The sequence below is a fragment of the Harpia harpyja genome, chromosome 20 (assembly GCF_026419915.1).
Source record: "Harpia harpyja isolate bHarHar1 chromosome 20, bHarHar1 primary haplotype, whole genome shotgun sequence".
In the NCBI taxonomy this organism is placed as follows: domain Eukaryota; kingdom Metazoa; phylum Chordata; class Aves; order Accipitriformes; family Accipitridae; genus Harpia; species Harpia harpyja.
This window is the reverse complement of record NC_068959.1, coordinates 18,916,821-18,932,740: the sequence shown is the minus strand read 5'-3', so window position 1 is coordinate 18,932,740 and position 15,920 is coordinate 18,916,821. Positions and strand designations below refer to the sequence as shown.

Sequence of the window (15,920 nt, the reverse complement as noted above, 5' to 3'; positions counted from 1 at the left end):
CTCCCCTTTTGCTCCCTGTATTCACTCCTGCAGAATAACTTGCCAGGAGAAAGCATCACTACACCATCACCAAGAGTTTCCAGCTTCACAACTGCCTCGTGGCTGCACCATTCTGTGCTGAGCTTTCTTTGGCCACTGACACAAATGCAATAGTTGCCAAATACAATTACAAAATGATGGAAAAGGCAAAAAGCATCATAGACCCTGGGATGAGACTTTGCTGGCTTTGCCAAAACGTCACTTCAAGGTCAACATATTTGTTTCTCTAGAATAGGTTTTGAGTGATTTCAGACAGATATAATCTGTCTTCCCTTTTTTAATGTTTCTTTTTTCCCCCTGCCCAGCCTGAACTATGAGCAGTTGTCTGATCTTGAAAGATGACTACTTTGGGGATGTGTGTGGGCAGGCAATTTTGTGAGGAAAGGTTCATGGCACGACAGCTGCTGTGAAAGAGTCAGGTATTCTGATGATTTATTATGAGAGCTGTTCAAATTTTAACTTACTGACCAAACAAATCATTAAAGGCTTTCATTTTCAGTTGATCTGAAATGATTTACCTCTCAATTTCCTGAACTTTAAACTTTAACTTGAATTATTATTTTTTTTGAACTTAAAGTTTGTTCTTCCCAGAAAAAAAAATTTAATTTCTATCTTTTTAATTTTTGAATGTTGAAAATCTATTTTGGCAGGGCAGGAGAAAATCTGAAGCAGTTACAAGGAAGAGAATGGAATTAACCATAGGGAAATGTTTTTGCACAACATTTTTGTGCAAGCCACTCTTCCTGGAAACCTTAGTTATTTGATCCTAAAGTCAATTTATACAGAACAAATCCCATTATTATAGAACTAAAGAGCTAGTGGGATCCTGTTGTGTGGCAACAGACACACAAGCTCACTCCTTGGCTGGTCAGGACAAAAAGGACATTAGAGGCTGATGGAGGAAAAGGCAGTGGGAGAACCTGGAAACGGCACCTGTACCAGTGGGTTGATAATACTGAACTTAATTGTTTCTGATCTTTTAGCTTCAAAAGTCTCTTCTCTTGCTTACAATATTTTCGGACTAAAACAAGAAATTGAGAACAAGACTCCAAGTGTGTTAAATAAAAGAAGGTAAAACAACGCACATAATTTTGGGTTGAAAGGAATGTCTCATATTGACTTATGTCTTTCACGTCTTTGTATTCTGTCAAAACCTCAGAAAGTTTCTGGTTTGGTTGGAACTGAAACTTTTTCTGTCCTGCTGGTTTCCCTGTTTGAGAAAATCTAAATTCAACCAGGTTGTTTAATAACTTGACCAAGTCTACAAGGTCATTATTGGCCCAGTTTTACCCTGGAAGAACAGGAGGTGAGCTTCAAAGCAGATGCTGTGGGAGCCCAGGCCCCAGCAAGGCACATGCTGGCTGTGGCGGGCTGTGACACCAGTGCCAACAGCTGGCTGCTCAGTGAGACACCAACTGCTTTATTCTGCTTTTTGTTTTTTCAGTTGCCTTGAGTGGTTATCTGGAATCATGGACAGTTAAACAGGTGACTCCATGGTACTTGTAGAAATCCTTCAAGAACTTCTGCAAACTTCTGCTTTTGGTAAAAAATAGATTCTTTCCATCCACATCACTGTCATTACATCACATGAAAAATTACCTCTCAATTCCAGAAACAGCAGGCATAGCTGAGGTGACTCGCTGAGGCTATAGCACATGCCTGCTCGAGGCAACCCTCGCTGTGTTTCAGTGCCCGGCTGACCCTCAGTGCTGCGTAGGGGCCAGCCCCCTCAGTGGGCAACAGGGAGCAGCACCTGCACCCACAGGCCATCGGCAACCGCCCAGAGAGCGTCCCAGGCTGCGCGGGACAAACCGACACCGGCTAACTTAAAAATACAGAGCCCGCTCCTAATTTCATATGCGCTGGTACTGTCAGTGGCACATACATTCTTATACATAGACTTTGCACATAGTACTACTCTTAGTATGAGAGAGAGGGGAACGAGGCCTATTACTTACATGACACCCCACGCGCTGCAGGCCCGATTCTAGTCTTATTCCAATGCAAGTCAGAAGCAACTCCAAGATACAAGAAGGATTTACATAACATTAGATTCAGTCCTTATGTAAGAATGCCCAGGTAATGCATTTATATTTTCAAGATGTAGACTCTCATCCTTCAAGCTACTTGTGGGAAGTGGCAGCTTATGCTCAGATCTGCCCACCCAACATGGTACACAGGTCTGCCTGCAGCTTGCAGGCCTGAGTTCTTTAAATACATAGAGAAAATCTTAAATTTATATCAAAAGGAAGGTTTCTGAGATTTACTTACATGAAATAAACTCTTCCTCCAAAATGTCAAGTTTGGCTTCTGATTGGTCAATTCATTTACTCTGTTTGAGCAAATACAACGTACATAAAATTTATAAATAATTACGAGTTCATCCAGAAATTTGGCATGCTCCAGACAGCTCTTTTTCTCCTGCGCTGGAGACCTTATGTCTAGCTCTAATCTAAACTCGCCTGCAATTGTCAATCTCCTGTGGCTGCAGATCCACGAGCTCACAGCTGTCTGTGCTCAGTCATGTTGGGCAATTCCTTCAGGTTTCATTCACCCAGCAAACCTGCTCCTCACTGCAGGCAGGGATCCAGGGCTGGGTGCAAAACGTTCATCTTCCCTCCTCCAACAGGCAGACGGATCACAAGCCCAGCAACGTTGCTTTCTATGATTTTGCTCTCTACTTGCCAGCCCTGTAACTGTAACCCTACATATATGGTCCCTCCCACCTGAGCAGTTCTGCTCACTGAGTCTCCTCCATTGTGTATGTGCAGGTATTTTATGTGAGACATAATTATTCTTGTTCCCATCAGCCGAGACAAGCATGCACAAGATTAACTCCCTCACGGGACACAAAATGGTGTACCCCGAGTACCCTCCAAACTGTACATGTAAGAAGAGGATAATGACTAGGTACTTGTTACATTAGCAGTAAATCAGAGGTGGTTTACTTAGGACCTTTACCGAGTGCTCTGTTCAATTCTGGGTGTGCTAGAGGAGGAAGTGGGCAATAAAAGGTAATTATTATGGAAAGATTCTCATGTGAGCAGAATTTGGAAAGAATGAATGAGACTGTGTCATTTAGACTGACTGGAATTAGAGGGGCACAAAGATAAAGGAATACATAGAGAAAACAGATCAGACATTTTGCTTCTGATTATTCTCACATTGTATCGGACCAAGGGCACGGTTGATACACCAAAAGGCTACAGCAGACACATGGCCACAAAGTTCACAGTGAACACATGGAAATTTTTCTTCCAAGCTTCCAGGTATCAGGTAAATGTAAAATAAGAATGCACTGGGTAATTTTGGATTGCTTTCTTAGGTCATCTTTGATGGCCGTGACAAAGGGAAACAGTTTCCCTTGTAGCACTGTGCTGGCTAGTCTCCATCGCCCTTTTGCGTCCTGTCTCCTGAAGCGTGCGTTGCAGGCAGACCTGTAGGGCTGTTAAGCAATGAATGTAATTTAGTCGAGCAATTGCTACGTGCCTTGGCCTGCCCCTCCAGGAGGAAAAGCAGGAGGGACTCGCTGACCTTTCAGAGGAGGAGAGGAGTGATGGACAGAATGACTTTATTTTGTCTTCATTCTCACTGAGCATCTGCCTCCTCCGAGCAGATGGGTGTCATGGCGTGCCAACCTCAGCAGCACCTTGCTGAGGAGGGGAAAGGACCCAGCGTGGCTGAAGGGAGGGAGTAAGGATGAATAGAGCTGCCAGTAACTCATTAATTGAAGGCTTGACAACACAGTGACAAATGAGCATGTAAGAAAAAAAAATATCAGATGGGGCCCCAAGGAGCACAGTTCAGACGTAATCATTCATCTTACACATACATTAGTCTGAATTTCTGCAGGGCAGTGAAACGCTCCTCACCGCAGTAAGTTTTCGGGGAAAACCAGCCACGTAATGTCTTGAATGCCTCCACAGCCCACTTCTTCCCAACACGTTTATTTTGCTCTTGCAGGCAGCACAGTCAAAGCTGCACTGCAGATGCATGTCCTTCCATGCCAACATTCATTTTTCCTCAAGAAATACTCAATATCCACAATAAAGCCATGCACATAGAAACACAAAGCACCAGCATTTCACTTGGAGCAGAATTTAGCTTTTAGTAGATTAATGCTTTTACCTATTGCATTAGGAGGAATAATTTATACATGAATAAATAACACCTTATACTCAAAGCCAGCAAACACACCCACAGCAGGCCACTGCAGCTTCGTGTGAACAATCTGGCTTTCTTTATAAAACTTAAAAGCTGTCACAATGCTTTGGCATGGCAGGATTACCTGGCTGCGATGACTGGCAGGTCGGTCCCTGTGTGCCTATTGACTGTGTGACCTTGCAGCCACAATAAGCTTATTACATGAGAAGAGTCACCTCTGGACAATAATTAGAAGCAGACACAGTATTGAAAAAGCGTGACTTACTTGCCCACAGTAGCTGCCGCTAAGAAAACCAGATTTGAAACCAAGCGCCCCCCACGCTGTTTGCCTTTAGCCTGCTCCATGTAGCAAAGGAGACGTGTGCCAGTGTCCTGGGAGCAGAGCTGTGGCCCAGCACAGAGCCATCTGCAGACGCTTTAAATTTTACTCCTGCATTTAATGCTCCCCACCAACTAGGCACCTCTGTGGGTTATAAGAAAACTTAAAAGCTAATCCACTCAAAATACCAGACACGAGGTGACAGACTTTGAAGGCACCTTGGTATCCTTTCAGGTTTGTCAGCTCTTGCCAACAGCGTGGCGGCAGCTTTGCACCACTTGCTTCTGTTGTCCCCTTTCCCAGGCCACTGCATTGCCACGATTCGGTGCCCTCAGCCTGAACATGCGGCATCAAATTCTGCCCGGGCCTCGCTGGTCCTGTCACCCCTTCCCTGAGGCAGGCTTTACCTAAAGGTATTTAATCTGGGTTCGTTTTTATGTTACCTTCTTTTTAAAGGCCATTCAACACCATGTTTTGTGGTGCAACATTTAATATTATGCCATTTAATACAGCAGTAAAACAAAGAAAAATGGTTTTTTTGTTTGCACTTTCCTCGTCTTTTTAAATCATTCAGGAAATAGCATAAGCATTCCCAATTTTTAAGAATAGAGAAATTAAGGTACTCAGAGGTCAAGTTATTTGTCTCTTAACTGTCGTCAGTAACAGTCAGACTATCTGCCAAGATTAACAAGCCTCCTGCAGAGCATGTGCCAACACCTCCTCGCTCAGATCAGCACCCAGTTTCACATCTCTTCAGGAAATCCTGGTTGACAGCAAGACTGCTGTACACACAAAGGCATCGCAGGGCTTCCCCCATGCTGCCCGCCGCGCCCGGCTTTGCAGGAGCAGCAGCTACCACACAGATTTGCACTGTTATTTTTCCTCATTTCATTCGCACCCATTTACCCAAACACTGAACCGCCCTCCCAGCCGGCGTGGCGATGCGGCCCTGTGGCAGGCATTGGTCTGTGGAGCACCAGCTTTATTTAAGATAATCCTTCATATGAACAATCATCAATAACTGCTAACCTACTCCCTAAAAGACACAGATCAATTGACAGAGTATTATAACCCCTTAAAATATTAATGCCCTATCAGGGAGACAATTTCACTGGGCCTAGGGACTCTTCCATTATTAGAAATTATGCCCCAGCCTTAAATAAATTAACTCAATAAATGTCTTACCATGAATACAAATTCCTGCTTAGGGCTTGCAAATAAAATGATTTAGAGCTGTTCTCTGAGGAAAGATGAGGTGTTTAAACTTGCAAAAGAGGAAGGGCTACCATATTCATTAGTCTTTTGTTTTAAATGGACTACTTTTGTTTTAAACTGAAGGCATCCCTTTTCGGAAGGGAGGAGGAAATCTTTGGAAAATTAAGTTGTTACATTTTCTTACACTGGGCTGCACAGTTTCAGTTCTGCAAATACACAGATCTCTGCTCAGCTCCAAAGGCAGCTCTGGGGCCGAGACCACACCAGCCTCTGGAAGAGGCTGCCCAGCGCCATCAGCACCACGTCACTGCGGGGCGCAGGGGAACACAGCAAAGGACACGAGGAGTGGGCTGGGGGCCCTGGCCAGCAGCCCTGCATTGCTGCCTGCTCCCATCGCTGCTGGCAGGAGGCAGAGCGTGCTGGCAGCCTGGACACAGGCCACCCACTCTGAGAAACGTAATCTGGATCCCTGAGGCTGGAGGGAGCCATTCTGCCATTGACCTGAGGTTGAATTTTAGCAAAAAGGAGCTCTTTTAGTCGCTTCCTGCAGCCGTGACCTCGTGCTGCCAGTGCCGGGAGGGCACCTGGACTCCCAAGCAGCGGAAGCTGAGCCAGAACTGCCCACCACCAGCGCAGCAACTGCTAACCCAGAGTGCAAAACTTACTTTGCAAAGAAACGCAACACAGTGCTGCCTGCACTGGGGAGAAGCCGTGAGCTGCTCTCAGGGCACAGAGTGCAGCAGCAGCCTTTCAAACCTGAAAAACTGCTTTTATGCTGTAACTAGCTCAGTTGGCCATTACTTATTCAGGGTTAGATAACACAAGGAATACTTAGTGTAACTTTTTCTATAATATGCCCTTAAAGCTGAGAATAGATGCCAGGCCAGACCACTGTGCTACTGTTCTCTTACCTGGCCTGAGGTCACCTAGGCTTCAGCCGAGACCATACCACATAAAAGGCATGAGGCCTGACGTAGCACTGGTTCATTCAGCAGGAGTCTTTCAGCCTGCAGCACCCCATCTTCTACTTACTAAAAGATGCCACTGTTCATAGGGTGTCCGTTAATAAAGCTTCAGCCTTAGCAGATGTTTGTAATTTCAACAAAACATAAAGCATGCGCAAGCTCATTAATCATCCCAAGTCCCCTGTCAAAGCGTTTGCCCTCTTCATATCGATGAATCGACTGCAGCAACGTGAAAGCCACACCATCACATTTAATTAGAGTTGTATTTCACACCAAAGGCACCTGATGTTTCAAGAAGAGTATTACTGCTCTGCATCCTTTTACGAATCTCTGAGCTGGCAAGATGAATCCGGAGCAACAGCCTTGGCTGTCCGTTGTGCATACTCCCACCATTTGCATTTTTGGCCACAGATTTTTGGAGAAGTTAGACACACACACAGACACACAGCCTTTTCTGTGCACTAACGTACTGTTACCAATGCATCACTTCAGAAACTGATTTTCTCAGGTGAGCACAGCCTGTTTTGCTCTATCTGCACTGTCCCTAAGGACAGAACAGCCTTGGACAGGTAGTCTGCAATGTCAGGAGATGTGCAGGCAGCACCCCCATGGTTTGGTTATGTGCCTGGTAGCACCTGCCGGATGTCACTGCCTGCCTATGGGATGTCCAGAGCCACGTCCATACAGCAAAAAGAGGCACACCTAGATCTGTGCTGTAGCAGAAGACAAATACGGTAACATTTCCCCAAAGGATATGCCTTAGCTCAAAACACAGTGTAAAAACACACACATTCCTATTACAGTGCAGGTAAACTGATGCCTTCTGCACATAATAATCAACAGGAATACCACAGGGAAGAGAAAGTCTCTGTCTTTTCTTTGTGCACACTATCGATTTGATGAGATTTTGATTTTTTGATAACCAGAGCACTGTTTGCTGGTTAAGAGCTCACATGACTTTCTCGGTCCTGGCTTAAGAAGATCAGAGGATGCCTCAAAAATGGATGCAATGTTTCCAGTTCTAACTTTTCAATTTGTACACACATGAACAGTTCAGTCCTGAACTGCACAATGCAAAGTCAGGATGAAAAAGACACAAGTCAGGATGAAAAAACAGCCACACAGATTCCACTTGACTGAATCAGAAAGGTTTGTAAAAGAGACCATAGATTCAACTTACTTTCTTTGCCTTATATAGAGAGAAATTCCCTCAAAAGCCACCCACAGAGACACTTAAACACCAAATTTTAGAAGTGGCTCAAGGAGATTGCCTTGGCAGCAGCCTTCTCAGTGTCTCCTCTTTGTTGCACTGACTTTGCACTTGCACCTACTGCATTCCCAACTGATGCATCAGTGTGCTGTTGGGCTGGTGACAGGAAACACTCCCCAGCAGGAATGCTTGCTTATGTGCTGTAGCTTTTAACTACAACATATGAATTAGCTTCTTAGCAGCCTTAAGGGCTGGGATAAACATAACCCCAGCTTACACAAGTGAGAAATTGAGAGAAAGGGAGCGTGTCACCAGGGAGAGGGGGTGCAGCCTGCTTGGGGGTGGGGGGGGAGGCAAGCAGTGGAAAGAGCAGCTCTCCCTCTCCCCTCCTCCCATGGTCACTGAGCCCCCACCTCCCCAGGACAGGGAGCCCACTGCTGTGCCTGTGCTACCAGGAGGCCTTTGGGCACCTACTGGCACCCGTGAGCACCACTTCCCAACCACTGCTCCCAGGTCACAAACATCCCACCTGCCTCAGTTTCCCCACAGACCTCACATTTAACAGTCGTACGCAGCCACCAGCTGCAGCTGCCCCCAACAGGAGATGCCCCACTGCCCAGCAGCCAACCCTCATCCATGGACAACCCATGCAGACACCACCACCAACCAGCACTTAGGGCCGCTTAGCTCTTAAGATAATGGGAAAGCGTATCTGTGCAGTAATAATAAGTTTCAAAGCCATTTGGCAAAAAGTAAGGCTAGAGCAGTGACTTCCCAGCTCTGTGCAGCAGGTTGCAGCCTCGTGGCTTCTTGGGAGCATGGCAGGTGGGTGGCCACCCCTCTGAGCTGCTGCTGCCACCTCCCTCCCGTCCCCAGCACCTCTGGCTTCCCGCTCTGTCTCCAGCTGCTGGCCAGGCTCTGCTCTGCTGCGGTGCAGCCGGCGACGATCCTCGCTGGGGCAGGCTGATGCTTTGGGAGATTATTCCTTAATAGGCTGGTCTCTGTGCTAGCAAAGAACCGAGGAAGGGAGGAATACATTATCAGCTCCGATCTGGCATTACAGCGTGCTTGCTGCTTTGGTTCTGCCTCTCAAAAGCAGAATTAATTGCTGGGCTAGAAAACGCAGATAAATCAATCAGCTCATACCACGTTTATTTTCTGTTGCTATGTGTTGGGCTCCTGGCAGCTTAAAACAGCAGCGACACCCACTCTTGCTACAAAGAGAGGTAAAGGTTGGGCTCCTGCCAAAGACTACCTGCAGGAAGGAGTGGTTGCCCAGTGCACAGGCAGGGCGAGGTGGTGGCCCAGCTAGAGCAGTGACCTGGAGCCAAACACCATCACGCCAGCAGTGATTCTGACCCATTTCAACATTTAAGGCAACTGTCAATCCAGACCCATCGCATAACTTGTATTTCTAGCTTTTCTAAAATAAATGCCTGGAAGACAGGATGGAAAGAGGAGGCAGAAAACTTATATTGTGAGAAAAGAAGTGTCATTTTATACTATAGACTTATTTACGGCAAACTCTGTGACTTGACAACGGTGTCTACAGCAACAAAGAAAATAAAACACTGGGTCGTTACCAGTATACTCTTTTTTGGGTAAAACGATAAAGCAAACACAAACCTTAAACCAGACTCCTCAGGCTGCACAGGAACCACTTCCTGCTCTGTGCTTTCCCACCCAGGGTCCTGGTCCCTGGCGTGCTCCCCGGCCCCGGCTGCAACACACGTCAGCCACGACCGTCAGCTGAGGCCTTTTGCCAGGGAACATGTAAATCCAGTTAGCGACCCTTTCTTCCCACTTCACTTCATCACGTGTGTGATGGGAGCAGAGCAGGACACACCGACACCCTCAGAGCCCAGCTCCTGTCCCTACATCACCTCTGCTCTGGAGTTTCCTCCTGCACTAGGAAAGGGGCTTTGATGTACCAGGTATACCTATCACAGCTCAGAAAACCAAGGTCTGGGAGATGTAATAAGCGTGGCTATATTTTTTTTCCTATTAATTACATGGCAGATCCAACACAGCAATTTTTTCTCTCCAGCTTTCAAGTGTTCTTAATTGATTAACTGGAAAACAAGCAAACAGCCCTTTTTTCCCTGTGCCTCAAACACAATCCTCATTGTTAATGTGAACGGCCGGAGGAGCGGCTGCCCAGGCTGACCTAACACAGCTGTCTGCCACAGGATCTGCCCTCCCAGGGCGCCCGTTCCCCTGTCCTGGCCCTCACAGCACCATGTTCCTGCAGCGCGGTGCCCTCCACACCTCCCATCCCATCCCAGCACCTTGCCGAGAGGTGCCTGCGCACACTGCACCCCGACAGATCGCAGGACAGAGACGTCCTCCAGGAAAACAACGGGCTAAAAGAGGGACGTGAGCTGCTGAGCAGTGTCAGAGGTTAGAGCAAGCCTCTGTGTTGCTTTGAGAAATTCTGTCATTGCTCCATGCCTTAGCTACCCACGTGAAAAATAGAGATAATAGCTGTTCACACTGTCTCCCCTAGGGACCTCTAAAGACAAAGATTCATGGAAACATGCTTTTCTGTTGATCTTCTCTTACTTTGACTCTCAGTCACCAGGATTTGTTGTTCTTTTCTCTGGCAAACTGAAGGGTCAGGTAAGTCCAGACTGCCCATGGACGCCGCCCCAGCAGCATAACATCCTACTCCAAAACAGAATTTATGTGTCACAGAAGTAACAGGTGACATCTTACCTTTTATCCAGTATTTAAAACCCCTTGTAATGTGTGAACACTTTAAGAACTGCCAATGGATGGAGACACAGGGCACAGGGGAACCGGTCTGCAGGACGGCTGCCTGTCAGCGTGGTTTCCTCAGCTGGTGTGTCTGCCAGAGCAGCTGACCACACTTGGGCAGCCCTGAGCCAACCTCCCAGCAGCTTGGTGTCCAGCATTCTGCAAAACCTTACCCAACACCGTAAATTATTCATGGCTAGGCAGCTATTTGCTGTAAAACACATTTCAGGTTCCAGCTGCTCTTTGCAAAACAAGCAATGCTAACAACAAATTCTCTGTCACCAATACTGTCTTGTTCTTAACAGGTCTGATGTGCCAATACTGCTGATACTTGAATGAAAAAAACACTTCAAGTAGGAACAAAAGTTCTGGACTGGTACCAGGCATGTTTTTTTCCGATCCGAAACACCATTTAATTATTCCCATTATGATGTTGCCCGTTACAACCCGCAAACATTATTTTATCTGTGTGCACATCAGCACCCAATGTTCATGCCTAGACTCTTGCACAGCTTTCTAACTTTGCTTAAAAGATAAAGAATACACTTTAAAAGTAAAAAAAAAGGTCTGTGTAACCTCTTCTGAGATACAGGAATGAGTTTGGGAACAGACAATTAATTAGACACTCAGTTTCAGGTGCACAACATTTTGTTATCTCAGATAAATGCACAACTGTGGTTTAGTCTTTGGCCAAAATTCTTGCCTGATACGCTGTCATTCCCTTCTGCTCCCTAAATTATTAAATATGTATTTCATCCATATAAGTGACTTCAGCTGTCAAAAGCTGGGCAGATATTTTAACTGGCACTAGATTAGGATCTATTGGAAATTGTTGCTTATTTTTACGTTAACTGGATGAAATACACTCTGAGACAGCAGATCAGATCAAGATGTACTTAGGCAAGCTACAGTAAGTACTAGTTTCAGGTTTGCATGTTCATGAGAAGGAAAGTTATCTTTATTGGGAGTGCATAATTTTTGGAACTCTTCTGAACACCATAAACATAAAAGAAGCTTAATTAAAAGACTTACTTTTTTTTTTTTTAATTAAGAACTTTCCCCCCAAAGGACCTAGGCCTGTATTTTTTTTCTTTCAGGTGGGGGTGTGGATATTTTTAAGAAAAAAATTAAACTCCAAAATACTTGGATGAACACTTTACTACATGAATGCTTTATGCTTCTCTCCAAATGAGACAGCACTTCACAATGGGATTCATCCCCCCTGTGGCACAGTAGTGTCTGCATTGGAGCAGCCATGCCTCAGGGAGGTGACAATACAGCAGGGACCCCTCAGCACCTCTATGCATCTCATGAAGCACTGCAGCAATGTACCCAATTCAAAACCTTTTGGTTTTTCATTTTGTCCCAAACAATCATGGAGAGCTGATATGGACACACTCCAATGTTTTGCTTCTTGAAGTGGCTGGATGTTGGTTATAAGACCACGCTATATGTTACTATTTTCACTACTGAAGAATAATAATTCTTGCTTTATATTATTTTTGAGCTGAGGAGTTCTGGATAGTGGAAGACATGAGATTCACATTATCCATGTGGGCTACGAAAGCAGCAACGTGCACTACCAGCAGATGAGTAAAAGAGAGCAGATAAACGTCTTACCTGAAGCTCTTGCCCTCCGTTACGTGCCCAGTCCCAGTCCCACAGCCACTCACCCAAGAGAAGCTCCAGCACAGCAGGCACAGGAACTGCTCCTCAGCGAAAAGTCATTCAGTTACACACTTGTCAGCCACACCGGGCCCAGATGTGCAAGTGTTTGGTATCTCCATGGGAAAGGACATCTCTGAAAAGCTTAGTCATAGACCACTTAAGTAATTTCCAAGATTAATTTCCAAGGAACAAGAATTTTCTGCTTCTGGGTGAAACAAAATGGAGTGGAAAAATCACCCTGAGGTTTGCATGGGTTTAGCTTTATATTTAGCTTATAAAATAGTAGTGGTACGTGTGCCACCAGAAAAACAGCTCTCATTACCTAGAATAGGTTGAGGCTTAGCAGTCTTAAAAATGCCTCAGCAATAGGCAATGCAGTACAGAAACATATTTTGTGTTTAAAAATAGTCTCAACTGTTGTTAGAAGGGATTAAGCAATGTTTTTTTCATCAGCACAACAGAGCAGTGCGGACAAAGTAAAAGAGTAACTGTTGTTACTCTGTGAATGAGGAAATACTATTTTATCTAATTTACTGCAGCCCAAGGTGAAACATTAACTTAGCTTTGAATTATGATGGGATGTAAAATAGCCTGAACAAAAACATTGCTGGGCTTCCTTTCAAGGGCATGAACTCAGAGGTCTTCAAAACTGAGTTTGAATGCTATCACAACACACACCTTTTGTTTTATTGAAATATTCGCTGAAATATTTACCTTTGGAGTAGATTATTTTGAGCACTGTGGAAATAAGGAAAAGGAGAGAAATTTTATATGATGGAGGTTTCCCAAGGGACTACGAAAATATTTTAAAGGGATAAAAAGAAATTATTGCAGACTTACCATCAGTTTTGCATTTCAAAAGATAAAGAAAAGGTCTTAACAGCATTTACATAGTTCACTACATGCTACCTGCAGAGTTCCCTGCCTCTTCTGTGTGTGACGGAGCTGGCGTCAGCTTCCCACAGGCTCTAGGTCAGAGCCAGATCAATGCTCCTTGTGCATCTGGGATAAATTAAGTTTCAGGCCACTCCTTCTCAGGGTCATTCCTGATCTTCAAAATGTATCGGGGACATATACCTGTCCACCAGGGAATGCACGCACCAAACCAAAAGGGAAATGGCAAAAAGGAGGAAGAAATCCAGCATTTTTTCTCATGCAATTATTTACAGTTTACATTTGTTACAGTATAAAGTACCTCCAGCCCTGGCACAAATAAAATAACAAGTTCCTGTTACCAAAAATCATTGAAACACTTGTGAGCTGATGGAGAACATGACCTTTGGTATGACACTGATAACTATCTGACAGAGAGAAAATGTCTGGTGTCCTTAAAGGCCCTATAGCCTATTTACTGCAACATCTACGGTCACGTCAGATCATCACGCACCCCTGAAGAAGATATGTGGCATCTGGAAAAGTACTGACCAGTATGTCCCCATGGGGCCACTGGTACCCAGGTGCCCTGGCAGAGCCCAAATACAATTATCAAAAGGAATTTGCTTATGTTAGGGCCATATATCTGCCTGCCAGTGAATGCGTGCACTATATCAAAGGGGAGATCGCCAAGAGAAGGAATAAAACTGAAATTGTCACTCATGCATTTATTTACAGTTTACTTCTGTTGCCACATTAAAGGAGTTACCACTCAAATAAAAATGGCTAATGAGAGAAGCTACACCAGTACCCCAAAATACGCTATGCAGTTTTTGTTTCAGCCTGGCAACCCTGGTGAATTGTAGCCATTGTTCAGAGCTGCTGGATTGCATTACATGGCATGAACGACAGAGTGACAGCAGTGTCTCCAGCCACCCCCCGCCGGTGGTTCAAGGTGCCACGTTGGCTCAGGTTAGCTGGTTCTCTGTAAGTCTCAGCTGCTAAGAAGCACTTTGGGAAATTAATAGCTACTTTGGAAATGCTGTGCACTCTTTCCTGTAATGTCCCACAAAGCATACTCTCGAGACAGAAACCTGATGGCATATCACATTTGCAAGGGAAAATTTAACTCTAATAAAGATTAATACCTGGGGACTCACCATCACATTTTTTCTAATTGCCTTTCACTAACATTCTCAGCAACCTTGAACAAACAACACGGCCTTTTGTTTTTCTGTCTGCCAGACAGGGACTGTATATGAGGCATTGCCAGCACTTGCTCTCTAGGAGCAAAACATTTTCACTACAGACCCCGTACTGAAGTATTCCAAACTCTTTGATCCCCAAATGTCCTGTAACAGCCTCTGCCTAGAGGAAAAATCTGCTTTGCAAAGTTGGAGCAATACAGTGTGAATTACCTGTGGGTGATGCAAGAAAAAAAAATTATCCTTTCTCCTCTGTGAACACCCTCCTGCACAGTCTGGGAGCTGCTGCCTGTGACTCGGCACCAGGGTCAGCCTTGTGCTCTGCAAGCACAGCATCTCACCTGGCTCCTCCCCGGCCAACTCGGCTCACCGCAGTTTCACTGAGGCCCCTTGAACATATTTTTCAGGATGTGGGACTTGGGGAACAGGCAGAGCATATGGTGCATTTGTGACAAATAAAATAACAGTACGTAGAAAGCAAGGAACTTGTGAAAGACCAGACGGACTTATGGTCTGATTCTCATATTGTTCAATCAGTCCCCTACAACTTCACCGCAAAAGCCTTATCATTTCTTCTTATACTGGTTTGCTTTCGCTCTTCAGATCCCTCCCTCATCCATTGCTCTGAAAGCTAAAATTCATTTTTGTAACTGCTTAAGAGCCCCCATTCATGGCCAAAGACAGCACTGCACTAGCACACCTCTGTTCCTTCACCTGACTATCGAACACCAACAATATCCCAAAATATCCCTGAACGTTGGGTAACTCAGCTGCAGATCCCAGATGGCTGTTTCTGTAAACTCAACATGAGCAGTGCAAGTACAGGAGCCTTTAAAGGCTGTTTTATTTTAACAAATGACGTTTTGGTGTTAAGAAAAAAAACCATCGTACTGAGAAATTCGGACTATACTGATGTGTGGTGATATTTCTGGACAATGTTGGTGACTATAAAATCTATTACATCACCGCAATAATGACAATACTAGATGTTTTGCCCAGCTCCATGGAGGGAGTGGGGGAGCACTCAGAGGTGCCTCAAGCCGTGGGATGGGTACAGCCTATTCCCCATGGACGTCTCAGACCATTTGCTTGTTCCTGTGCTAATACCCCAATATCTGAATGCCAGCTGCCTTCTGGGTTAATTCCCAACTCCGCATGTGCTATGGATGGAAGCTGAGGGTTTGGGAGAGCTGCAGTGCTGCCTCTTATTGAAAACAAGGAAGAAACCCATGCAGCCAGGGCCCAGGTGCCCATATATCAGTCCACTAAAAATACCTCGAGAGCGAAACCATAGAACACCAGCCAAACAACATCTATTTTTCTCCTCTTTGCCAAGTACTGAAAAAAGCCAAAGGAGAAAAATCCCAGCATGGGAAACGGGTTTGACCAGCTCTGTCACATTTTTGTGTTCTCTCTGCTCTCTAACACAGACCCAGGCAGGGTTTTGTCTATCCCTTCCAGACTTTGTCAGTACCATGAGGCACCTCCGTCTCCTTCCCCAAGGT

The 15,920-nt window shown here is 45.2% G+C and overlaps 1 protein-coding gene across 1 annotated transcript in view; it reads right to left on the bottom strand.

Moving 5' to 3' along the window:
• The window catches only part of GABRP (gamma-aminobutyric acid type A receptor subunit pi), a 28,372-nt gene extending 18,218 nt beyond the window's left edge, over positions 1 to 10,154 (bottom strand). The window contains exon 1 of the mRNA XM_052772034.1: positions 8,792 to 10,154. The gene's annotated coding sequence lies outside the window, so the exon portion shown is untranslated. The remainder of the gene's footprint in view (positions 1 to 8,791) is intronic.
• Between the last annotated feature and the right edge of the window lie 5,766 nt (positions 10,155 to 15,920).